The sequence below is a fragment of the Phyllobates terribilis genome, unplaced genomic scaffold (genome assembly GCF_046119375.1).
Source record: "Phyllobates terribilis strain yellow unplaced genomic scaffold, ASM4611937v1 Scaffold_2641__1_contigs__length_116562, whole genome shotgun sequence".
In the NCBI taxonomy this organism is placed as follows: Eukaryota; Metazoa; Chordata; class Amphibia; order Anura; family Dendrobatidae; genus Phyllobates; species Phyllobates terribilis.
Window position 1 is genome coordinate 31,216 of NW_027365398.1, and position 24,714 is coordinate 55,929.

At 47.3% G+C, this 24,714-nt stretch overlaps 6 non-coding genes and 5 pseudogenes across 6 annotated transcripts; all 11 read left to right on the plus strand.

The window, feature by feature from the left end:
* Positions 1-270: 270 nt before the first annotated feature.
* On the plus strand, positions 271-480 carry LOC141246879 (U2 spliceosomal RNA; annotated as a pseudogene).
* Positions 481-1,601: 1,121 nt separating this feature from the next.
* Positions 1,602-1,691, plus strand: LOC141246887 (U2 spliceosomal RNA; annotated as a pseudogene).
* A 5,552-nt stretch (positions 1,692-7,243) lies between these two features.
* On the plus strand, positions 7,244-7,438 carry LOC141246870 (U2 spliceosomal RNA). The gene has a single exon (XR_012310417.1). It is a non-coding gene; the product is annotated as a U2 spliceosomal RNA (small nuclear RNA).
* A 1,115-nt stretch (positions 7,439-8,553) lies between these two features.
* LOC141246872 (U2 spliceosomal RNA) lies at positions 8,554-8,744 on the plus strand. The gene has a single exon (XR_012310419.1). It is a non-coding gene; the product is annotated as a U2 spliceosomal RNA (small nuclear RNA).
* A 1,115-nt stretch (positions 8,745-9,859) lies between these two features.
* On the plus strand, positions 9,860-10,050 carry LOC141246884 (U2 spliceosomal RNA). The gene has a single exon (XR_012310426.1). It is a non-coding gene; the product is annotated as a U2 spliceosomal RNA (small nuclear RNA).
* Positions 10,051-11,165: 1,115 nt separating this feature from the next.
* LOC141246837 (U2 spliceosomal RNA) lies at positions 11,166-11,356 on the plus strand. Its single transcript, XR_012310387.1, has one exon. It is a non-coding gene; the product is annotated as a U2 spliceosomal RNA (small nuclear RNA).
* Positions 11,357-12,471: 1,115 nt separating this feature from the next.
* LOC141246886 (U2 spliceosomal RNA) lies at positions 12,472-12,611 on the plus strand (annotated as a pseudogene).
* A 794-nt stretch (positions 12,612-13,405) lies between these two features.
* LOC141246883 (U2 spliceosomal RNA) lies at positions 13,406-13,598 on the plus strand. Its single transcript, XR_012310425.1, has one exon. It is a non-coding gene; the product is annotated as a U2 spliceosomal RNA (small nuclear RNA).
* A 6,116-nt stretch (positions 13,599-19,714) lies between these two features.
* Positions 19,715-19,915, plus strand: LOC141246878 (U2 spliceosomal RNA; annotated as a pseudogene).
* A 1,999-nt stretch (positions 19,916-21,914) lies between these two features.
* LOC141246882 (U2 spliceosomal RNA) lies at positions 21,915-22,095 on the plus strand (annotated as a pseudogene).
* A 1,118-nt stretch (positions 22,096-23,213) lies between these two features.
* Positions 23,214-23,404, plus strand: LOC141246838 (U2 spliceosomal RNA). Its single transcript, XR_012310388.1, has one exon. It is a non-coding gene; the product is annotated as a U2 spliceosomal RNA (small nuclear RNA).
* Positions 23,405-24,714: the final 1,310 nt, after the last annotated feature.

Consider the following 24,714-nt stretch of genomic DNA (forward strand, 5'->3'; position numbering starts at 1 on the left):
GTGTTAGACTTATTCTTTCAAGACTATACCTGATATATAAGTTGGACAGCAGAGGCGGCGGTGGCACAGATGCCGAAGGGATTTGGAAATTTAAAAAGTGGCATTACCTTATCAAATACCAGTGATTTTTTTCTTTGTGATTCCTTGAAGTTTCTGCATTTGTGTTATGTAAAGGATGTTCCCTTGTGATTATATCTCGTCTTATACTACTGCTAAATAAATAGAACCATGATGATGAGAAGTTTTAAGTAGCAAATTTTGGAGAAATTCATACTGTTTGCTAAAAAACTAAACTGAATGGTTTAAAAAAAAAAAAAAAAAAAAAAATCTGTTCTTATCAGTTTAATATCTGATACGTCCCCTATCTGGGGACCATATATTAAATGGATTTTTAGAACAGGGAGATGGAAAAAGAGCTTGCTCTGTCCACTCCACGCATTGACCTGGTATTGCAGTATCTCCAGGACCGGTGCACCCCTTCTTTAATGCAGTTTCTAAAATCAGAAAGAATTGAATTCAATGTTTTTTGTTCATTTTGCTTGTTTGTCGGATTTTGGGATGGACTCTTTGGCTTTGCTTTTCTTCTCCTCATTGGATTTTTCATGTTCAAAGTTGCAGAAGCCAGATTACAAGCTCATTTTGGTTCAACTTCAGCAACTGTGCATTGCATTGCCATGTAATGTAATGAAATGCTATCTTTCTAGCTCTCCCTTTTTACTTCCTTTTGGATAAACAGACATATTAGGCAAGCATTTTGGAGCTTTCACCTAAATAACTACAGGTGGTGAGATAAGCTGCACAATATAATTGACCTTTCAGTATATTGTTGCACACACACCATCTATTTAGCAAATGCCCTTGTTATCAACAGCAGCCTTTTAAACTCACCTGAGCTAACAGGTATGTGCGCTGGTTACTCTGCTGCGCTTAAAATTTCTTTTTTGGTTTGCTACAATGCCTTTTCTGAAACGTTGTCTCCCTCTGCTGGAACACTGACTTCTTTCATTTAATGCCTGCAGACTATAAAAGAGAACCCAACCCAAAAAGTTTGGTTGATTAGTCTGTGGCATTCTGTTAAACTGTTGCTTATGGCGGTCTCTGTGAGCTTCTCAGCGACATTCAGCCAGCCAGGTATCCTGCCTGCAGTAGATGGAATGTGGCAATGGAACGCTGGCTGCGCGTGTCATAATAGGCTCTGAGCCTTTATATACCTGTGCACAGCAGCAGCCACCTTCAGTCTGCTGCTGGACAGCCAGCAGCAGCAGCAGCAGCAGCAGGAGAGGTATGTAATCAGCAGCCCTCCTGCTAAGGGTAGACAGCTGCTCGTTCCACCCCACCCCCCGCCTTAATTGGTTCTCCTCCCTTCCAACGGTGTTGAGGCGGGTGGGAACAGCAGGGGGTGAAGGTGCTGTGTTTAAAGAGGTGGAGTTATGCAGATCTAAAACGCGTGGATTGCAGCAGCAGCAAGCCGAAAAGTGCAGGCATGTAAGGGATCTAGAGGTTGACAACATGTCTTCTTAACGGGAGTCCAGGAGCTCATCTCCACAAATGGACTTTTCAGGATCCTTGGGTGGCTCCGTAGTTTGAAACCAATTCTGGTTATCGCTTCTCGGCCTTTTGGCTAAGATCAAGTGTAGTATCTGTTCTTTTAAGAACACAAGAGCTACGATCTACACTTGACGAGAGCTATCGAACTCGGAAGGAGAAGAGCTTCGGAGCCCAGCTGACATCGGAGAAGGAAGGCGGATATCGGTGAGAGGAAGAAGCTCTAAAGAATCCAGAAGAAGACGAAGACTCGGAGAAGAATCGGGCTGTCCTGTGGAATCTTCGAGGAAGAAAATCATCGAGACAAAGACCTTTCGGGGAATTTGTCCAGAAAACGACGGGAGAAGAATCTGCATAGCTCCACCCATTCCGGGAAGAGTTCCAGATCCAGCTCCAAGAAGTAACTGCAGGAGGAAAGCCATGGCAAGCGCTGCGAGGAAGGCCGAAAAGAAGAGCCTGGAGCAGGGGACAGCCAGGAGGGCCCAGCCAGGAGCCGATTCTGACCCCAAGGACTCTGCCTCCACGACTGGCCAGCAGAAGGGACCCCAGAAGCCCCGCCATGAAGCTCCAGCCCTGGAGCCATGGATGCGGCAGACGGTGGCCCTGAAGCTGAAGGAAGTGGATGGGAGGGTGCCGGACATGTCCTCGGACGTGTTCTGCCAGAAGATGCTGCTGGATCGAGGCTTCTCCAGGTCGGACACCCTCAGCATCCAGACCTTCTTGACGGGGATCTTCTTCGTCACCTTCGCCACTGTGAACACCTGCAGGAGGTTCTGGGAAATGGTAAGCACAAAAGGACCGGATAATTCTTTCTCTGCCTTTACAGGTAGCTGCCCTATCCAGAGGGACGAAAGGAGGATCACGGTCTCCATGCGCAACCCGCACACCCCAGGCCAAGACATCTGTACCTTCCTGAGACGCTTCTGTTTGGTTGTGAAGGAACCCTCTCACATCCTGAATGGACTCGGCTTCTGGACAGGTAAGTGGTCGGTGACCGTTAGACTTCACAGGGACCTGGCGTACTCAGACGGACTTCGGCACCTGCCCCCGACATTCTCCCTGGGCAACTCCTACGGCCTCATCTATTACCCGGACATGCCGCGGAACTGCAGGAGATGCGGCAAGAACGGCCACGAGATGAAGGACTGCAAGGAGGATGCCTGCAGGATTTGTCGAGTGACGGGACACAGCTCGAAGGACTGCCCGAAGAAGACGTCCTGCAACCTGTGTGGGCTGGCGGCTCATCTGTACAAGGATTGCCCCAAGCGTGAGAGATCCTGGGCATCGGTGGTTGTGACGACCCCAGCTCCGGAGGACAAGGCCCCGACGACCAGGCCTGTGAAGGTCAAGGACGCGACGACCAAGGCCCCAGCGGCCAAGGCCAAGACGACCAAGGCCAAAGCGGTCAAGGAGTCGGTGGCCAAAGCCCCAGTGACGGTCCCAGCAGCTCCGAAGCATAAGAAAAAGTCAAAGGAGGGTAAGAGTTCTGTCACCCCTCTCTCGATCCCTCCCCCTGCCACCCCCGTCCAATGCCCCCCCACCCCGGCCACCACTGCTGAGGATACCACTTCCTCTTCCTCCTTCCCCTACTCCTCAGCAGGTGTCCTTTCCCCTGCCCCGGCAGCCACTCTCCCTCCCCAGACCATGGTAGCGGTGGAATTAACCTTTCCTCCACCCGCCGCTATCTATTCCGAGGAGGATTTTCCCCTTCTTGTCTCCCCAGTTCCAACCCGGGGAAAGAGGAAGGTGGAGGACAGCCCTGCTACTGAATCCTCCAAAAAGAAGATTCTGGATTTCGTAGGCGAAAAGGAGGATACCCTCCCTGAGCCAGAAGAGATGGAGCACATGGTTGAGACCCTGGTGGCCGAGCCAGAAGAGGAGGAACTGGTGGTCGCCGAGATCGAGGCCGCGCTGCTTGACCAGATGGAGGAAGAGGGCCTGCTGGTGATCCCGTCACCAGCAGTCAACACCGACGAGGGACCACCCGACCGGAGTGGTAACTAAGGTGTATTGCCTGCGCTAACTTTTTCTTTTTTCCCTACATGATGGCTAATATTAACTTATTTTCCATTAATGTCAGGAGCATCAAGGACAAGTTCAGACGTCAGACTATTTATGCCTTCCTTACTTCCCAGTTGTGTGATGTTTATATGTTGCAGGAATGTTCCCTTCCCTCCTCTAGGTCCTTCAAACATCTGGCCAGGGAGTGGTCCCACGGTCCATCCTACTGGTCCGGTGGGGGTGACTGCAAGTCTGCGGGGGTCGCAATTCTGATCAGGGGGGGCGCATTCACGCTTGAGTCCGTCCAGGAGCTCATCTGCGGCAGGGCTCTTGTTGTAGATGGCAACTGGGCGGGAGAACCTGTCAGGTTCATCAACGTGTATGCGTCCCCACTGAAGAATGAGCGTCTGGAGCTTTTCCAGACCCTGCGGCTTCAGCTTGCCACCACCAGGACCTTAGTGATGGCCGGGGATTTCAACTGCCCCATCGAGGAGGATGGTCGTAGTTCTGGCACATCTGCCAAGTTGGACATCACGTCCAAGCTGCTCATCGAGATGGTAACCGAGGCCTCTCTTCAGGACGTGGTGGGCTCCATGGGGAGAGGCTCCACGAACTATTCGTGGAGCCGAGCCGATGGCTCACTCCGCTCCAGGATTGACTTTGTGTTCACCTCTCGGGCAGTCAGGCAGAGTAGGCACTCGATGGTCCCCTGCTTCTTCTCCGACCACAGAGCCATTCACTTACAAGGTGTCATCGGCGACGGTTTTCCGTCCGGCCCCGGCTCCTGGAAGCTGAATTGTGCTCTGCTGGCTCAGGATGAAGTCGTGGAGGAGCTGAGAGCAGCCTACGCAATGTGGCAGTCCTACAAGGGTAGCTTCCAAACAGTCTCTGATTGGTGGGAATATGTTAAACTTGAGTTTCGCTGTTTCTTTCAGGCCAAGGGTCGACAACAGGCGTGTGAGAAGAGGAGGGACTTCAGAGGGCTGCAGCGCGAGCTGCGGTCGCTGCAGGACCTTCTTCACTGCGGCTGGGACGTGAGGGAGGAGCTGGAGGAGACCAAGAAGAGCCTGAAAAGGCACTTTGAGGAGGAGTCCAAGCGAATCGTCTTCCGTTCCAAAGTGGAGAATCTGGAGAAGGGTGAGAAATGTAACTCATTCTTTTTCAGGAAACTTCATGCTGGTCACACGCCCCTGAACGAGCTGCGAGACGAGAGCGGAAACATGCGACGTGGGAACGAGGACGTGATGAGGGTCGTCAGCGACTTCTACAGCGAACTCTACTCCCACAAGACTACCGACCCCGACGCTGCTGATAAGTTCCTGTCAGGTATCACTAACCATCTTGATCCTGCAGGCACGGCAGCCTTGGACAAACCTCTGATGGTGGGCGAATTGCTCTCTGCCGCTAAATCCTTTAGGACCGGCAGGACCCCGGGCAGTGATGGTCTTCCAGCGGAGCTCTATGTAGCGCTGGGAGACCTCATCTGTCCGGACCTGTTGGACCTGTACGAGGAGATGGTGGTGGAGGGTAGAATGCCTCCATCTTTGAGGGAAGGAATGGTCACGATCCTGTACAAGCGGAAGGGAGAGAGGTGCGACCTGAGGAATTGGCGTCCCATCACTCTGCTCAACGTGGACTACAAGATCCTGGCCAAGACGATGGCGACACGACTTAAGACGGTCATCGGACGGATCATCCACCCGGACCAGACCTGCGGCATCCCTGGACGTCGCATCGCAGACAGCCTCGCTCTCGTGCGGGACACGGTCGAGTACATCAAGGTCCGCCGCGCACACGCGGCCCTGGTCTCCTTGGATCAGGAGAAGGCCTTCGACCGGGTTTCCCACGAGTTCATGGGCCGAGCTCTGCACCGGTTAGGTTTGGGTAACATGTTTTGTTCGTATGTCCGTCTGATGTATTTTGATATCCACAGCTCGGTGTTGGTGAACGGCTGGAAGACTGACCCCTTCCCTGTCCTCTCTGGGGTCAGACAAGGCTGCCCTCTATCACCTCGTCTTTTTGTTTGTGTTATAGAACTCTTTGCAGAGGCTATCCGGCAGAATGGAGAGATCAGAGGGATCACCGCACCGGGTCCGGGACGACACGAGGTCAAGTGCTCGCTCTACATGGACGACGTCACCGTCTTCTGCGCTGATCGTGGTTCAGTCGATGCCCTCGTCCAGACGTGTGAGAGGTTCGGCCGGGCTTCAGGGGCCAAAGTCAACTGCAGGAAGTCGGAAGCCATGCTCTTCGGGGATTGGCAGCCGGCCTCCTCCGCCCCCTTCCCCTTCAACATTCAACCGGATTTCCTCAAGGTGCTGGGAGTCTGGTTCGGGAAGGAAGGAGCGGCCCTCAAGTCCTGGCAAGAACGCTTGGCCAAGGTGAAGCAACGGATCGGACTCTGGAGCCTCAGACACCTCACTTGTGAGGGTAAGGCACTCGTCCTGCGTAATGAGGTCCTGCCCGTCTTGCAGTACACGGCGCAGGCCTGGCCCCCACACGTCACTGTGTGCAGGGCCATTACCAGGACAGTGTTTCACTTTGTCTGGGGATCCAAGATGGACAGAGTCAGGCGGGCCGTCATGTACAAGGAGCCTTGCAAGGGTGGGAAGGGCGTTCCAGATATCCCCACCCTCCTGCGATCCTCTTTTGTGTGTGATTGTGTCCGCCGGACTTTGCAAGTCAAGAATGGCTCCGCGGGCAGGTCCATGTCTCGCTTCTTCCTGCTTCCTCTTTGGAGGCGACTCGGCTGGGACAAGTGGGACAGCTCCTTCCCCTACAACTGGACGACGCCATGGTTCTACGGAGACGTCGTTCGATTTGTGGGGGAACATCAACTGGAGGGACTCAAGCCCGACTTGTGGAAGCCCAAAACTATCCACAAGCTCATCAGAGCCAAGGATGACGTGGAGAACATCACAGGACTTCACCAGGACACGCTGGAGACTGTGTGGACAAATGTGTCGTCTGACAGGCTGACCAACGGGCACAAGGACTTGTCGTGGATGGCGATTCAGGGCGGACTGCCCGTCCGATCATTCATGCATGCCCGGAACCTGTGCAAGACCCGGTACTGCCCAAGGTGCCCCTTCGTGGAGGAAACATCTTTGCACACTTTTTGGGACTGCGGATTTGCACAGCGCCTGTTGACTGCCCTTGAGGACGACCTGAGGAACTCTGTCCCCAGGGCGAGCCTATCGCACCATTCTGTGCTTTACGGACTCTTCCCTGGGGTTCATACCGTCGGAGCCATCCAGGAGGCTTGGCGCCTTATGAACTGCTTCAAGGATGCCGTTTGGGTCGCCAGGAACCGGCTCATCTTGAGGAGGGAGAGGATGTCCATCCAGGACTGCCGCAGGCTGATCCACAGCCTGCTCAGAGACTATTCTATCGTGGACGGTCCGGAGGACGAGGATGAGGACTAAACCCCTCCTCCCCCTCTCCCCTTATGTGTCTTGTCTTTCAATAAAGCTTCGGGCCTGTGATTTTCCCCTCCCCATCCCCTTTTTCCCAATCACCATCCCTTATCACGGTTCGTCGTACTGTATTGATTGACATGCTTTTTCTTTCAGATTGAGTGTTTTGTGTAGCATAGGGGTGTGATGTGTCTAGTTAGTGCGTCGTATCCTCATGCTATGTAAATATGATGTAGAATTCTGTGTGTACTGGGTTGCAGCACTGTACACTGTCTGTTAACTTATTTTTTGTGCTAATAAAAGATATATTCAATCAAAAAAAATCTGTTCTTATCAGTTTAATATCTGATACGTCCCCTATCTGGGGACCATATATTAAATGGATTTTTAGAACAGGGAGATGGAAAAAGAGCTTGCTCTGTCCACTCCACGCATTGACCTGGTATTGCAGTATCTCCAGGACCGGTGCACCCCTTCTTTAATGCAGTTTCTAAAATCAGAAAGAATTGAATTCAATGTTTTTTGTTCATTTTGCTTGTTTGTCGGATTTTGGGATGGACTTTTTGGCTTTGCTTTTCTTCTCCTCATTGGATTTTTCATGTTCAAAGTTGCAGAAGCCAGATTACAAGCTCATTTTGGTTCAACTTCAGCAACTGTGCATTGCATTGCCATGTAATGTAATGAAATGCTATCTTTCTAGCTCTCCCTTTTTACTTCCTTTTGGATAAACAGACATATTAGGCAAGCATTTTGGAGCTTTCACCTAAATAACTACAGGTGGTGAGATAAGCTGCACAATATAATTGACCTTTCAGTATATTGTTGCACACACACCATCTATTTAGCAAATGCCCTTGTTATCAACAGCAGCCTTTTAAACTCACCTGAGCTAACAGGTATGTGCGCTGGTTACTCTGCTGCGCTTAAAATTTCTTTTTTGGTTTGCTACAATGCCTTTTCTGAAACGTTGTCTCCCTCTGCTGGAACACTGACTTCTTTCATTTAATGCCTGCAGACTATAAAAGAGAACCCAACCCAAAAAGTTTGGTTGATTAGTCTGTGGCATTCTGTTAAACTGTTGCTTATGGCGGTCTCTGTGAGCTTCTCAGCGACATTCAGCCAGCCAGGTATCCTGCCTGCAGTAGATGGAATGTGGCAATGGAACGCTGGCTGCGCGTGTCATAATAGGCTCTGAGCCTTTATATACCTGTGCACAGCAGCAGCCACCTTCAGTCTGCTGCTGGACAGCCAGCAGCAGCAGCAGCAGGAGAGGTATGTAATCAGCAGCCCTCCTGCTAAGGGTAGACAGCTGCTCGTTCCACCCCACCCCCCGCCTTAATTGGTTCTCCTCCCTTCCAACGGTGTTGAGGCGGGTGGGAACAGCAGGGGGTGAAGGTGCTGTGTTTAAAGAGGTGGAGTTATGCAGATCTAAAACGCGTGGATTGCAGCAGCAGCAAGCCGAAAAGTGCAGGCATGTAAGGGATCTAGAGGTTGACAACATGTCTTCTTAACGGGAGTCCAGGAGCTCATCTCCACAAATGGACTTTTCAGGATCCTTGGGTGGCTCCGTAGTTTGAAACCAATTCTGGTTATCGCTTCTCGGCCTTTTGGCTAAGATCAAGTGTAGTATCTGTTCTTATCAGTTTAATATCTGATACGTCCCCTATCTGGGGACCATATATTAAATGGATTTTTAGAACAGGGAGATGGAAAAAGAGCTTGCTCTGTCCACTCCACGCATTGACCTGGTATTGCAGTATCTCCAGGACCGGTGCACCCCTTCTTTAATGCAGTTTCTAAAATCAGAAAGAATTGAATTCAATGTTTTTTGTTCATTTTGCTTGTTTGTCGGATTTTGGGATGGACTCTTTGGCTTTGCTTTTCTTCTCCTCATTGGATTTTTCATGTTCAAAGTTGCAGAAGCCAGATTACAAGCTCATTTTGGTTCAACTTCAGCAACTGTGCATTGCATTGCCATGTAATGTAATGAAATGCTATCTTTCTAGCTCTCCCTTTTTACTTCCTTTTGGATAAACAGACATATTAGGCAAGCATTTTGGAGCTTTCACCTAAATAACTACAGGTGGTGAGATAAGCTGCACAATATAATTGACCTTTCAGTATATTGTTGCACACACACCATCTATTTAGCAAATGCCCTTGTTATCAACAGCAGCCTTTTAAACTCACCTGAGCTAACAGGTATGTGCGCTGGTTACTCTGCTGCGCTTAAAATTTCTTTTTTGGTTTGCTACAATGCCTTTTCTGAAACGTTGTCTCCCTCTGCTGGAACACTGACTTCTTTCATTTAATGCCTGCAGACTATAAAAGAGAACCCAACCCAAAAAGTTTGGTTGATTAGTCTGTGGCATTCTGTTAAACTGTTGCTTATGGCGGTCTCTGTGAGCTTCTCAGTGACATTCAGCCAGCCAGGTATCCTGCCTGCAGTAGATGGAATGTGGCAATGGAACGCTGGCTGCGCGTGTCATAATAGGCTCTGAGCCTTTATATACCTGTGCACAGCAGCAGCCACCTTCAGTCTGCTGCTGGACAGCCAGCAGCAGCAGCAGCAGGAGAGGTATGTAATCAGCAGCCCTCCTGCTAAGGGTAGACAGCTGCTCGTTCCACCCCACCCCCCGCCTTAATTGGTTCTCCTCCCTTCCAACGGTGTTGAGGCGGGTGGGAACAGCAGGGGGTGAAGGTGCTGTGTTTAAAGAGGTGGAGTTATGCAGATCTAAAACGCGTGGATTGCAGCAGCAGCAAGCCGAAAAGTGCAGGCATGTAAGGGATCTAGAGGTTGACAACATGTCTTCTTAACGGGAGTCCAGGAGCTCATCTCCACAAATGGACTTTTCAGGATCCTTGGGTGGCTCCGTAGTTTGAAACCAATTCTGGTTATCGCTTCTCGGCCTTTTGGCTAAGATCAAGTGTAGTATCTGTTCTTATCAGTTTAATATCTGATACGTCCCCTATCTGGGGACCATATATTAAATGGATTTTTAGAACAGGGAGATGGAAAAAGAGCTTGCTCTGTCCACTCCACGCATTGACCTGGTATTGCAGTATCTCCAGGACCGGTGCACCCCTTCTTTAATGCAGTTTCTAAAATCAGAAAGAATTGAATTCAATGTTTTTTGTTCATTTTGCTTGTTTGTCGGATTTTGGGATGGACTTTTTGGCTTTGCTTTTCTTCTCCTCATTGGATTTTTCATGTTCAAAGTTGCAGAAGCCAGATTACAAGCTCATTTTGGTTCAACTTCAGCAACTGTGCATTGCATTGCCATGTAATGTAATGAAATGCTATCTTTCTAGCTCTCCCTTTTTACTTCCTTTTGGATAAACAGACATATTAGGCAAGCATTTTGGAGCTTTCACCTAAATAACTACAGGTGGTGAGATAAGCTGCACAATATAATTGACCTTTCAGTATATTGTTGCACACACACCATCTATTTAGCAAATGCCCTTGTTATCAACAGCAGCCTTTTAAACTCACCTGAGCTAACAGGTATGTGCGCTGGTTACTCTGCTGCGCTTAAAATTTCTTTTTTGGTTTGCTACAATGCCTTTTCTGAAACGTTGTCTCCCTCTGCTGGAACACTGACTTCTTTCATTTAATGCCTGCAGACTATAAAAGAGAACCCAACCCAAAAAGTTTGGTTGATTAGTCTGTGGCATTCTGTTAAACTGTTGCTTATGGCGGTCTCTGTGAGCTTCTCAGCGACATTCAGCCAGCCAGGTATCCTGCCTGCAGTAGATGGAATGTGGCAATGGAACGCTGGCTGCGCGTGTCATAATAGGCTCTGAGCCTTTATATACCTGTGCACAGCAGCAGCCACCTTCAGTCTGCTGCTGGACAGCCAGCAGCAGCAGCAGCAGGAGAGGTATGTAATCAGCAGCCCTCCTGCTAAGGGTAGACAGCTGCTCGTTCCACCCCACCCCCCGCCTTAATTGGTTCTCCTCCCTTCCAACGGTGTTGAGGCGGGTGGGAACAGCAGGGGGTGAAGGTGCTGTGTTTAAAGAGGTGGAGTTATGCAGATCTAAAACGCGTGGATTGCAGCAGCAGCAAGCCGAAAAGTGCAGGCATGTAAGGGATCTAGAGGTTGACAACATGTCTTCTTAACGGGAGTCCAGGAGCTCATCTCCACAAATGGACTTTTCAGGATCCTTGGGTGGCTCCGTAGTTTGAAACCAATTCTGGTTATCGCTTCTCGGCCTTTTGGCTAAGATCAAGTGTAGTATCTGTTCTTATCAGTTTAATATCTGATACGTCCCCTATCTGGGGACCATATATTAAATGGATTTTTAGAACAGGGAGATGGAAAAAGAGCTTGCTCTGTCCACTCCACGCATTGACCTGGTATTGCAGTATCTCCAGGACCGGTGCACCCCTTCTTTAATGCAGTTTCTAAAATCAGAAAGAATTGAATTCAATGTTTTTTGTTCATTTTGCTTGTTTGTCGGATTTTGGGATGGACTCTTTGGCTTTGCTTTTCTTCTCCTCATTGGATTTTTCATGTTCAAAGTTGCAGAAGCCAGATTACAAGCTCATTTTGGTTCAACTTCAGCAACTGTGCATTGCATTGCCATGTAATGTAATGAAATGCTATCTTTCTAGCTCTCCCTTTTTACTTCCTTTTGGATAAACAGACATATTAGGCAAGCATTTTGGAGCTTTCACCTAAATAACTACAGGTGGTGAGATAAGCTGCACAATATAATTGACCTTTCAGTATATTGTTGCACACACACCATCTATTTAGCAAATGCCCTTGTTATCAACAGCAGCCTTTTAAACTCACCTGAGCTAACAGGTATGTGCGCTGGTTACTCTGCTGCGCTTAAAATTTCTTTTTTGGTTTGCTACAATGCCTTTTCTGAAACGTTGTCTCCCTCTGCTGGAACACTGACTTCTTTCATTTAATGCCTGCAGACTATAAAAGAGAACCCAACCCAAAAAGTTTGGTTGATTAGTCTGTGGCATTCTGTTAAACTGTTGCTTATGGCGGTCTCTGTGAGCTTCTCAGTGACATTCAGCCAGCCAGGTATCCTGCCTGCAGTAGATGGAATGTGGCAATGGAACGCTGGCTGCGCGTGTCATAATAGGCTCTGAGCCTTTATATACCTGTGCACAGCAGCAGCCACCTTCAGTCTGCTGCTGGACAGCCAGCAGCAGCAGCAGCAGGAGAGGTATGTAATCAGCAGCCCTCCTGCTAAGGGTAGACAGCTGCTCGTTCCACCCCACCCCCCGCCTTAATTGGTTCTCCTCCCTTCCAACGGTGTTGAGGCGGGTGGGAACAGCAGGGGGTGAAGGTGCTGTGTTTAAAGAGGTGGAGTTATGCAGATCTAAAACGCGTGGATTGCAGCAGCAGCAAGCCGAAAAGTGCAGGCATGTAAGGGATCTAGAGGTTGACAACATGTCTTCTTAACGGGAGTCCAGGAGCTCATCTCCACAAATGGACTTTTCAGGATCCTTGGGTGGCTCCGTAGTTTGAAACCAATTCTGGTTATCGCTTCTCGGCCTTTTGGCTAAGATCAAGTGTAGTATCTGTTCTTATCAGCTTCTCGGCCTTTTGGCTAAGATCAAGTGTAGTGTCTTTCGAAAAGGCGGTTTTGGATGTTGGCCGCCCTAGTAGATTGATACATTATGCACACTGGGGTTTAGGCGCTTGTTAGTACGCCAGGTGGCTAATATAGTCATCTGGTGGAAAGCATGGCCCCCCAGGATCGACGCCATTGGGCCGGGGAAGATCGAAAGCCCAAAGTGTGAAGTGCCCCAGGAGTGGTGACCCTGGGGTGCCTTAACTCACTGGGATTGGGAACCCCACTTGAGTTTATGGCACATTTGCACAAGCACTTCAAATTTTCTTTCTTCGCACACACCCTTATTCCGGGCCTTCTGGCCTTAGGATGGGGAATTTTTCAATTCCCGGTCGAAGGTCCGGGCAGTATTATACTGTGAAACCTTCACTATTTATTTAATTTCTTTGTCACTGTGTGTCCACTTATTCACGTGTGTCACGTCCTACTAGGATTTTGTCGGGATGCGGTTCCCTTACGGGTTCCTCTCTTGGCAGGTCTAGGGGGGGAGTGTGTGGCCATCAGGTTCCGCTCCCCCCTGAACCCCCCTGGCTCTCCTCTTTTGGGAGGAGAGCGTTGTTGGCTCCCCTCTTCCGGGAGGGGAGCACAGTCTTTGGCTCCCAGTGCCTTGCTCGGGTGAGAACTCGGGCAGGTGCTGGGGGTAAGATTGGGTCGCCTCTGGCTTCGGCTGGAGGTGGCTTTTTGTCCCTGTTCCTCGCTGTGGCCTTTTGGCTCGGAGGGACGGGGAATGGTTTGGGGGACCCTTCTCCTTTTGGAGAGGGTTTCAAGAAGACCAGCATCCTAGTGCACTTTTTTTGTGGCACTTGTCACTTTTTTAAGCGCACTCGGGTTTTGTACACGAATTCGGGCTTTCAAAAAAAAAAAAAAAAAAAAAAAAAAAAATCTGTTCTTATCAGTTTAATATCTGATACGTCCCCTATCTGGGGACCATATATTAAATGGATTTTTAGAACAGGGAGATGGAAAAAGAGCTTGCTCTGTCCACTCCACGCATTGACCTGGTATTGCAGTATCTCCAGGACCGGTGCACCCCTTCTTTAATGCAGTTTCTAAAATCAGAAAGAATTGAATTCAATGTTTTTTGTTCATTTTGCTTGTTTGTCGGATTTTGGGATGGACTCTTTGGCTTTGCTTTTCTTCTCCTCATTGGATTTTTCATGTTCAAAGTTGCAGAAGCCAGATTACAAGCTCATTTTGGTTCAACTTCAGCAACTGTGCATTGCATTGCCATGTAATGTAATGAAATGCTATCTTTCTAGCTCTCCCTTTTTACTTCCTTTTGGATAAACAGACATATTAGGCAAGCATTTTGGAGCTTTCACCTAAATAACTACAGGTGGTGAGATAAGCTGCACAATATAATTGACCTTTCAGTATATTGTTGCACACACACCATCTATTTAGCAAATGCCCTTGTTATCAACAGCAGCCTTTTAAACTCACCTGAGCTAACAGGTATGTGCGCTGGTTACTCTGCTGCGCTTAAAATTTCTTTTTTGGTTTGCTACAATGCCTTTTCTGAAACGTTGTCTCCCTCTGCTGGAACACTGACTTCTTTCATTTAATGCCTGCAGACTATAAAAGAGAACCCAACCCAAAAAGTTTGGTTGATTAGTCTGTGGCATTCTGTTAAACTGTTGCTTATGGCGGTCTCTGTGAGCTTCTCAGCGACATTCAGCCAGCCAGGTATCCTGCCTGCAGTAGATGGAATGTGGCAATGGAACGCTGGCTGCGCGTGTCATAATAGGCTCTGAGCCTTTATATACCTGTGCACAGCAGCAGCCACCTTCAGTCTGCTGCTGGACAGCCAGCAGCAGCAGCAGCAGCAGGAGAGGTATGTAATCAGCAGCCCTCCTGCTAAGGGTAGACAGCTGCTCGTTCCACCCCACCCCCCGCCTTAATTGGTTCTCCTCCCTTCCAACGGTGTTGAGGCGGGTGGGAACAGCAGGGGGTGAAGGTGCTGTGTTTAAAGAGGTGGAGTTATGCAGATCTAAAACGCGTGGATTGCAGCAGCAGCAAGCCGAAAAGTGCAGGCATGTAAGGGATCTAGAGGTTGACAACATGTCTTCTTAACGGGAGTCCAGGAGCTCATCTCCACAAATGGACTTTTCAGGATCCTTGGGTGGCTCCGTAGTTTGAAACCAATTCTGGTTATCGCTTCTCGGCCTTTTGGCTAAGACCAAGTGTCTTGTCTGGGGTCCTTGAGTGTTTTCCCTTGGCCTTCCGGCATCGCCATCTTGATGGCTTAAGCCGGTTGCTGCTTTAGGGGGAGATCGAGGAGGAACGAGAGAGTGATCATGATGGGCGTGAAGTTACGCTATGCTGGGACCGATGACAATCGGGTTCGCAATGCATTCCGCATTGAAGTTGATGCTGCTGTCAGAGAGCGTTTCAATCTGTCGTATATGGTGCACGAGGTGATCTTCAAAATCCTGGAAGTGACAAGAGAAAACATCGTCTGCCTGCAGGAATCCCGGAAAGAAGGACGGTATGTCTTGGTGCTGCAATCTATGGCGGCTTGCCGGAACCTATACAAGAGGTTGAGGGTGCAGGAGAAGAATCCAACCTTGGATGGTTTGACCTTTACAGTCTTGTACTCCAAAGGTGATGTTCCCCTAGTCATTTTTATGTATAATCCCTTTGTGCAAGAACATGACATTGCGGCTTTTCTTAAGAGGCATTGTGACTTTGTGAGCAACAGTCACAAAATAATGAACGAGGAGAACTTATGGACTGGCAAATACAGATATTTTGTCAGATTTGGGGAAAGTTCTTCGGAGCCTGGAGGTATTCATTACCCTCCCCAAAGTTTCTCCATCGGGAGAGATAGGGGTATTCTCTTCTTTCCTGAAGCCCCAGTTTTTTGCAGGAAATGTAAGAAGTACGGCCACTTACAAGAGGTTTGTACTGCTGTGCCTGTTTGCTCCAAGTGCAACCAAAGTGGGCATGTTGCTAAGGACTGTACCAATCCGATTGTTTGCAATGCTTGTGGTATGGAGGGGCATGCCTTTAAGGATTGTACTCGTCGTGCGAACGAGGGCAAGGCAAGGGCATACTCTGAGGTGGTCGCGAACTCTCCGAGGCCTAGGAGTGTGGCACCTGAGGCCACAGTTTCTTCCAGGGTGAAGGTAGTGGAACAGCGTGTGGAGACTGCTCCAGTGAGGGCGTCTGCTGACCTACTGATGGAGCCCGGGAGAGTGGAAGAGGTTCTGGCAGCTGAGATGGACATTTCTTCCTATCAGGGGGGTTTCATCGACTCCTTTTGTGAGGAACGTGAGGGAGCCTTGGAAACCCCAGGGGACCCGGCTCTCAGTTGGAGCGGTGAAAGTATAGATGAAGAGGGAGTTGGAGGCCAAGGAGACTTCACTGAGACTGGGATGAGGTCTTCTGAGGAACCGGACCGCGCTAAGAATAAAAGGGCCCGGTTGTCTGAACCATCAAGTAGCCAATGCGTGGCAAGTCCGGTGAGTGAGCGGGATTACCCAGTGGGTTCTCTTTCTCCTGCGTCAACGGCTTACCTGGAGGAGAATTTGGAGTCCACTATCTTTCAGCTAGGTGGGAGTTCGCCAGATGACAAAGGATAAGGAAGGCGTGTTTTTTTTTCCTGAGACTGGTGTTTGTGGTTTTTAAGCCAAAGAATGGTCTCTAAACCAAATTGGGACATTGCGTCCCTTAATGTAAGACTTCTAAAGTCTAGAGTTAGAAGATCTGTGATTCTGGACTTCTTACATAACCATTCTTTTGATATTATGTGTCTACAGGAGTGTGGTATAGAAGAACCCCTGGAAGACGCTGATTGGCCATATGGCCAGCATATCTGGTCTGGCTCTAGTGGGAATAAAAATGATGGAGTTGGGATTGTATTAAATAATAGAAATTTTGTTTTTGAATGTTATAAGGTAATAGAGGTGGGTCGTTGCATCTCTGCAGTTGTGTGTGGGAGGGGGTGGAAAGTTAAAATTATAAATATTTATGGTCCTACAAAAAAAGAAGACAGGTTAAGTTTATTAGATAAATGATGTTTAGAATTACCTGGTAGGATCCCTGTGATAGTAACAGGTGATTTTAACTGTGTAACTGATGGGAAAGTTGATGCCTCAGGAAAAAAATTGACAAACATTATTTCAGATTTTTTCTTTTTTGATGCTGCTGAGGTTTTTTTGGGGAAGCCACCACCACCAACCTATAAAGCTGACAGGGGTGGGATAACATCTAGGATTGATAGGATGTTTTTTTCTAAAAATATAATATGTGATGGTTTTTCTCAATTTCCAGTTCCTTTTTCGGACCATGTGTGTCTGAAAGGTGAGTTTAGAGGGGATTTAAGGCGGGTGCATGGGAGAGGTGTGTGGAAATTGAATGTGAGTTTGCTTGAGGATGAGAGAATTGTGAATGATTTTAAGAAAAAATATAGTTGGTGTAAATCTCAAAAGAGTAAGTTTGAAAGTGTGTTGGTGTGGTGGGATTGGATGAAGCATGAAGTGCAAAAGTTTTTTCGTCGATGGGGCTATAAAAAGGCTGCCATGGTAAGGAGTCAATATAAAGATTTAATGATGAGGGTGGAATGGCTGGAAAAAATGAGGATGTGTGGTGTGGATGTGGATGATTTATTAAGAAGTGTGAGAGAGGATTTGAAGAGGACTTTGGAGAGGAAGGGAAGGGAAATAATTTTTAGGTCTAAGGTGGTCCATCTTGATAAAGATGAAAAGTGTTCAAGATATTTCTTTAAAAAAATAAATGGTAAGAAGGAGGGTATGGAGGAGATTTTTGATGTGGATGGTGTTTGTGTGAGTGGGAAGGATGTAATGAAGGAAGTGGTCAGGTTTTATGCTGAGTTGTTTGGCAGAAAGTGGGTGGATGAGAGTTTGAAAGAAGAAGTGCTTAAGACTTTGGATTGTAGGGTGGATGAGGATGGATGTTCTGGTCTATGTGAGCCTGTGATTGAGGAAGAAGTTAAGAAAGCGTTGTTTGGTGCAAGGAAAAATGTGACGCCTGGGAAGGATGGTTTGCCTGTGGAGCTATATGTTATGATGTGGGAAGTGATGGGTATGGATTTAGTGGAAGTGTGTCAGTTTATGTGGGAGAATGGGATGCTTGCGGGTTCAATGAAGGAGGGAGTGGTGGTCTTAATCCATAAGAAAGGGGATAAAAGGTGTTTGAGTAATTGGAGGCCAATTACGCTTCTGAACGCTGATTATAAGGTATTCAGTAAAATTTTGGCGTGTCGGATGCGTGTGGTTATAGCTGATGTGATTGGTAAAGATCAAGTGTGTGCAGTGCCTGGTAGATGTATGACAGATAATCTGTGTCTTTTAAGAGATGTGTTGTGGGATTGTAAAGTAAGAAAGCAGAAGTGTATGGTGATGGCTGTTGACTTTGAAAAGGCGTTTGATCGCGTGTCTCATGTGTTTCTATTTGAGGTTTTGCGTAGAATGGGTTTTCCGGAGAAATTTGTGCGTGCCGTGAGAGGATTGTATGGGGAGGTGGTGAGTGAATTTCTGGTGAATGGGTTTTTGAGTGAGAAAGTGTGTATTAGGTCTGGTGTGAGGCAAGGTTGTCCCATGTCACCGGTATTATTTGTGTGTGTGATTGAGCCACTGCTGTGTATGATTCGGAAAGAGAAAGTGGTGCCTGGTTTGTTAGTGCCAGGGAGTGGTGGAATGACTGTGAAAGTCTTAGGATATATGGATGATGTAGTAGTGGTGAGTGAGAGTGTGGCCTCTATGGAGAGAGTAAAATTGTTGTTGAATTTTTTTTGTGGCGCGTCAGCGTTTCGTGTGAATTGGAGCAAATGCATGTTTAAATGTTTTGGTGACAATAGGATTAAGATGGATGGTGTGGCTGGTGTGGATGGTGCAATTAAAGTGTTGGGAGTTTTTTTTAATGATGATTTGAAAGGTTATGAGAGTTGGGATGAATGTGGTGAGCGGATTGTGCGGAAGATGAATTTTTGGAAGTTACGTTCTTTGTCTTTGGTAGGGAAGGTTCTTATTATTAAGGCTGTTATTCTCCCTATTTTGCTTTATGTTTCTTGTATTTTTCCAGTGCCCTATAGGAAAATTAAAAAAGTGGAGAAACTAATTTTTGTGTTTTTTTGGGGCAGTAGGATGGAAAGACTTAAGGGAGAGATTTTGATTAAGCAATATTTGTATGGGGGACTGAAGTTTCCGAATATTGAAGTGTTTCTAACATTGCATTTTATTAAGACTACGGTCATTTTGATTGGGAAGAATAATAAAGGGGCATTTATGTGTAAGTATTTGGCTGGATGGATGCTGTATGGTCTGAATTGGGTGAAGCGTGATAAGAATGTGCCTGTTGCTTTTAAGTGTCCTGAGTGGTATGGTTTGATTGAGAAGTTTGTGAGGAAGAATGATTTGTTAGCAGTTGCAATGAAAGACTTTATGTTGGTTAAGAAGGTGATGGGGAAGATGTGTGTGAATGAGTGTGAGAGTAATGTGGTGGGATTGCGTTCTATGGAAGTTGCGCGGGTATGGAAGAAGTTAAGCATTCAAGGTGTGTCGAATAGACAGCGAGATATAGTATGGATGGGCCTTCATAATATTTTGCCAGTGAGGGATTTTCAGAAGAAAAGAGATCTCATAAGATCTGCAGTATGTCCAAGGGATGGTTGTGGAGCGAATGAGACGGTGAGGCACCTTATGTGGGATTGTAATTTTGCGTATGATGTGTGGAAAGGTGTGGGTGGACTTTGTAAAGGGGTTGCTGGTGTGAAGTTTATTGATTGGAGAGTGGCTATGTTTGGTTTTGGTGCTAGTCGTCGTGGCCTAGAAAGGATGATGTGGTTTATTATGGTGTGTGTGCAGGAGAGCTTGTGGGATGTGAGAAATTTGTGTGTGTTTAAAAGAGTAAATTTAACAGTAAATGATTGTATTAGGTTGATCTTAGCAAGACTATATGTAATCTATTTGTGGGATACAAGAGAAGGTGGTGGTGGTGGAACAGATTCTGAAGGTGTGTGGAAATACCTTAAGTGGCAGGATATGGTTAAATACCGTTGATATTTTTTCTGGAAATTTCTCTGGCATAGGATTACTTGTTTGTATTTTTGTTGAATAATATTTTAATAAAGAAACCACAATGATGTTTATGAAGTGGCAGTATAACTTATGACGAAGTCTGGTTAACGGTTTGCTTATATCAAAACCTGAGTGGTAGAAAAAAAAAAAAAAAAAAAATCTGTTCTTATCAGTTTAATATCTGATACGTCCCCTATCTGGGGACCATATATTAAATGGATTTTTAGAACAGGGAGATGGAAAAAGAGCTTGCTCTGTCCACTCCACGCATTGACCTGGTATTGCAGTATCTCCAGGACCGGTGCACCCCTTCTTTAATGCAGTTTCTAAAATCAGAAAGAATTGAATTCAATGTTTTTTGTTCATTTTGCTTGTTTGTCGGATTTTGGGATGGACTCTTTGGCTTTGCTTTCCTTCTCCTCATTGGATTTTTCATGTTCAAAGTTGCAGAAGCCAGATTACAAGCTCATTTTGGTTCAACTTCAGCAACTGTGCATTGCATTGCCATGTAATGTAATGAAATGCTATCTTTCTAGCTCTCCCTTTTTACTTCCTTTTGGATAAACAGACATATTAGGCAAGCATTTTGGAGCTTTCACCTAAATAACTACAGGTGGTGAGATAAGCTGCACAATATAATTGACCTTTCAGTATATTGTTGCACACACACCATCTATTTAGCAAATGCCCTTGTTATCAACAGCAGCCTTTTAAACTCACCTGAGCTAACAGGTATGTGCGCTGGTTACTCTGCTGCGCTTAAAATTTCTTTTTTGGTTTGCTACAATGCCTTTTCTGAAACGTTGTCTCCCTCTGCTGGAACACTGACTTCTTTCATTTAATGCCTGCAGACTATAAAAGAGAACCCAACCCAAAAAGTTTGGTTGATTAGTCTGTGGCATTCTGTTAAACTGTTGCTTATGGCGGTCTCTGTGAGCTTCTCAGCGACATTCAGCCAGCCAGGTATCCTGCCTGCAGTAGATGGAATGTGGCAATGGAACGCTGGCTGCGCGTGTCATAATAGGCTCTGAGCCTTTATATACCTGTGCACAGCAGCAGCCACCTTCAGTCTGCTGCTGGACAGCCAGCAGCAGCAGCAGCAGCAGGAGAGGTATGTAATCAGCAGCCCTCCTGCTAAGGGTAGACAGCTGCTCGTTCCACCCCACCCCCCGCCTTAATTGGTTCTCCTCCCTTCCAACGGTGTTGAGGCGGGTGGGAACAGCAGGGGGTGAAGGTGCTGTGTTTAAAGAGGTGGAGTTATGCAGATCTAAAACGCGTGGATTGCAGCAGCAGCAAGCCGAAAAGTGCAGGCATGTAAGGGATCTAGAGGTTGACAACATGTCTTCTTAACGGGAGTCCAGGAGCTCATCTCCACAAATGGACTTTTCAGGATCCTTGGGTGGCTCCGTAGTTTGAAACCAATTCTGGTTATCGCTTCTCGGCCTTTTGGCTAAGATCAAGTGTAGAATCTTTCGAAAAGGCGGTTTTGGATGTTGGCCGCCCTAGTAGATTGATACATTATGCACACTGGGGTTTAGGCGCTTGTTAGTACGCCAGGTGGCTAATATAGTCATCTGGTGGAAAGCATGGCCCCCCAGGATCGACGCCATTGGGCCGGGGAAGATCGAAAGCCCGAAGTGTGAAGTGCCCCAGGAGTGGTGACCCTGGGGTGCCTTAACTCACTGGGATTGGGAACCCCACTTGAGTTTATGGCACATTTGCACAAGCACTTCAAATTTTCTTTCTTCGCACACACCCTTATTCCGGGCCTTCTGGCCTTAGGATGGGGAATTTTTCAATTCCCGGTCGAAGGTCCGGGCAGTATTATACTGTGAAACCTTCACTATTTATTTAATTTCTTTGTCACTGTGTGTCCACTTATTCACGTGTGTCACGTCCTACTAGGATTTTGTCGGGATGCGGTTCCCTTACGGGTTCCTCTCTTGGCAGGTCTAGGGGGGGAGTGTGTGGCCATCAGGTTCCGCTCCCCCCTGAACCCCCCTGGCTCTCCTGTTTTGGGAGGAGAGCGTTGTTGGCTCCACTCTTCCGGGAGGGGAGCACAGTCTTTGGCTCCCAGTGCCTTGCTCGGGTGAGAACTCGGGCAGGTGCAGGGGGTAAGATTGGGTCGCCTCTGGCTTCGGCTGGAGGTGGCTTTTTGTCCCTGTTCCTCGCTGTGGCCTTTTGGCTCGGAGGGACGGGGAATGGTTTGGGGGACCCTTCTCCTTTTGGAGAGGGTTTCAAGAAGACCAGCATCCTAGTGCACTTTTTTTGTGGCACTTGTCACTTTTTTAAGCGCACTCGGGTTTTGTACACGAATTCGGGCTTTCGATATAAAAAAATCTGTTCTTATCAGTTTAATATCTGATACGTCCCCTATCTGGGGACCATATATTAAATGGATTTTTAGAACAGGGAGATGGAAATAGAGCTTGCTCTGTCCACTCCACGCATTGACCTGGTATTGCAGTATCTCCAGGACCGTTGCACCCCTTCTTTAATGCAGTTTCTAAAATCAGAAAGAATTGAATTCAATGTTTTTTGTTCATTTTGCTTGTTTGTCGGATTTTGGGATGGACTCTTTGGCTTTGCTTTTCTTCTCCTCATTGGATTTTTCATGTTCAAAGTTGCAGAAGCCAGATTACAAGCTCATTTTGGTTCAACTTCAGCAACTGTGCATTGCATTGCCATGTAATGTAATGAAATGCTATCTTTCTAGCTCTCCCTTTTTACTTCCTTTTGGATAAACAGACATATTAGGCAAGCATTTTGGAGCTTTCACCTAAATAACTACAGGTGGTGAGATAAGCTGCACAATATAATTGACCTTTCAGTATATTGTTGCACACACACCATCTATTTAGCAAATGCCCTTGTTATCAACAGCAGCCTTTTAAACTCACCTGAGCTAACAGGTATGTGCGCTGGTTACTCTGCTGCGCTTAAAATTTCTTTTTTGGTTTGCTACAATGCCTTTTCTGAAACGTTGTCTCCCTCTGCTGGAACACTGAATTCTTTCATTTAATGCCTGCAGACTATAAAAGAGAACCCAACCCAAAAAGTTTGGTTGATTAGTCTGTGGCATTCTGTTAAACTGTTGCTTATGGCGGTCTCTGTGAGCTTCTCAGCGACATTCAGCCAGCCAGGTATCCTGCCTGCAGTAGATGGAATGTGGCAATGGAACGCTGGCTGCGCGTGTCATAATAGGCTCTGAGCCTTTATATACCTGTGCACAGCAGCAGCCACCTTCAGTCTGCTGCTGGACAGCCAGCAGCAGCAGCAGCAGCAGGAGAGGTATGTAATCAGCAGCCCTCCTGCTAAGGGTAGACAGCTGCTCGTTCCACCCCACCCCCCGCCTTAATTGGTTCTCCTCCCTTCCAACGGTGTTGAGGCGGGTGGGAACAGCAGGGGGTGAAGGTGCTGTGTTTAAAGAGGTGGAGTTATGCAGATCTAAAACGCGTGGATTGCAGCAGCAGCAAGCCGAAAAGTGCAGGCATGTAAGGGATCTAGAGGTTGACAACATGTCTTCTTAACGGGAGTCCAGGAGCTCAGCTCCACAAATGGACTTTTCAGGATCCTTGGGTGGCTCCGTAGTTTGAAACCAATTCTGGTTATCGCTTCTCGGCCTTTTGGCTAAGATCAAGTGTAGTATCTGTTCTTATCAGTTTAATATCTGATACGTCCCCTATCTGGGGACCATATATTAAATGGATTTTTAGAACAGGGAGATGGAAAAAGAGCTTGCTCTGTCCACTCCACGCATTGACCTGGTATTGCAGTATCTCCAGGACCGGTGCACCCCTTCTTTAATGCAGTTTCTAAAATCAGAAAGAATTGAATTCAATGTTTTTTGTTCATTTTGCTTGTTTGTCGGATTTTGGGATGGACTCTTTGGCTTTGCTTTTCTTCTCCTCATTGGATTTTTCATGTTCAAAGTTGCAGAAGCCAGATTACAAGCTCATTTTGGTTCAACTTCAGCAACTGTGCATTGCATTGTCATGTAATGTAATGAAATGCTATCTTTCTAGCTCTCCCTTTTTACTTCCTTTTGGATAAACAGACATATTAGGCAAGCATTTTGGAGCTTTCACCTAAATAACTACAGGTGGTGAGATAAGCTGCACAATATAATTGACCTTTCAGTATATTGTTGCACACACACCATCTATTTAGCAAATGCCCTTGTTATCAACAGCAGCCTTTTAAACTCACCTGAGCTAACAGGTATGTGCGCTGGTTACTCTGCTGCGCTTAAAATTTCTTTTTTGGTTTGCTACAATGCCTTTTCTGAAACGTTGTCTCCCTCTGCTGGAACACTGACTTCTTTCATTTAATGCCTGCAGACTATAAAAGAGAACCCAACCCAAAAAGTTTGGTTGATTAGTCTGTGGAATTCTGTTAAACTGTTGCTTATGGCGGTCTCTGTGAGCTTCTCAGCGACATTCAGCCAGCCAGGTATCCTGCCTGCAGTAGATGGAATGTGGCAATGGAACGCTGGCTGCGCGTGTCATAATAGGCTCTGAGCCTTTATATACCTGTGCACAGCAGCAGCCACCTTCAGTCTGCTGCTGGACAGCCAGCAGCAGCAGCAGCAGCAGGAGAGGTATGTAATCAGCAGCCCTCCTGCTAAGGGTAGACAGCTGCTCGTTCCACCCCACCCCCCACCTTAATTGGTTCTCCTCCCTTCCAACGGTGTTGAGGCGGGTGGGAACAGCAGGGGGTGAAGGTGCTGTGTTTAAAGAGGTGGAGTTATGCAGATCTAAAACGCGTGGATTGCAGCAGCAGCAAGCCGAAAAGTGCAGGCATGTAAGGGATCTAGAGGTTGACAACATGTCTTCTTAACGGGAGTCCAGGAGCTCATCTCCACAAATGGACTTTTCAGGATCCTTGGGTGGCTCCGTAGTTTGAAACCAATTCTGGTTATCGCTTCTCGGCCTTTTGGATAAGATACCACATCTTGCCAGAAGGATTCTAAGCCAATCGTGCCCTTGGCCTTGAGGCATCGGCGGTGTAAAAAGCCGTCTTAAGCCTCATGCTGCTTTAGGGGGCAGATACGCAAAGAAACCAAGAAGGCGATCGACCCTATCTACCTTTTGAAGATGGCATCAGCAGTA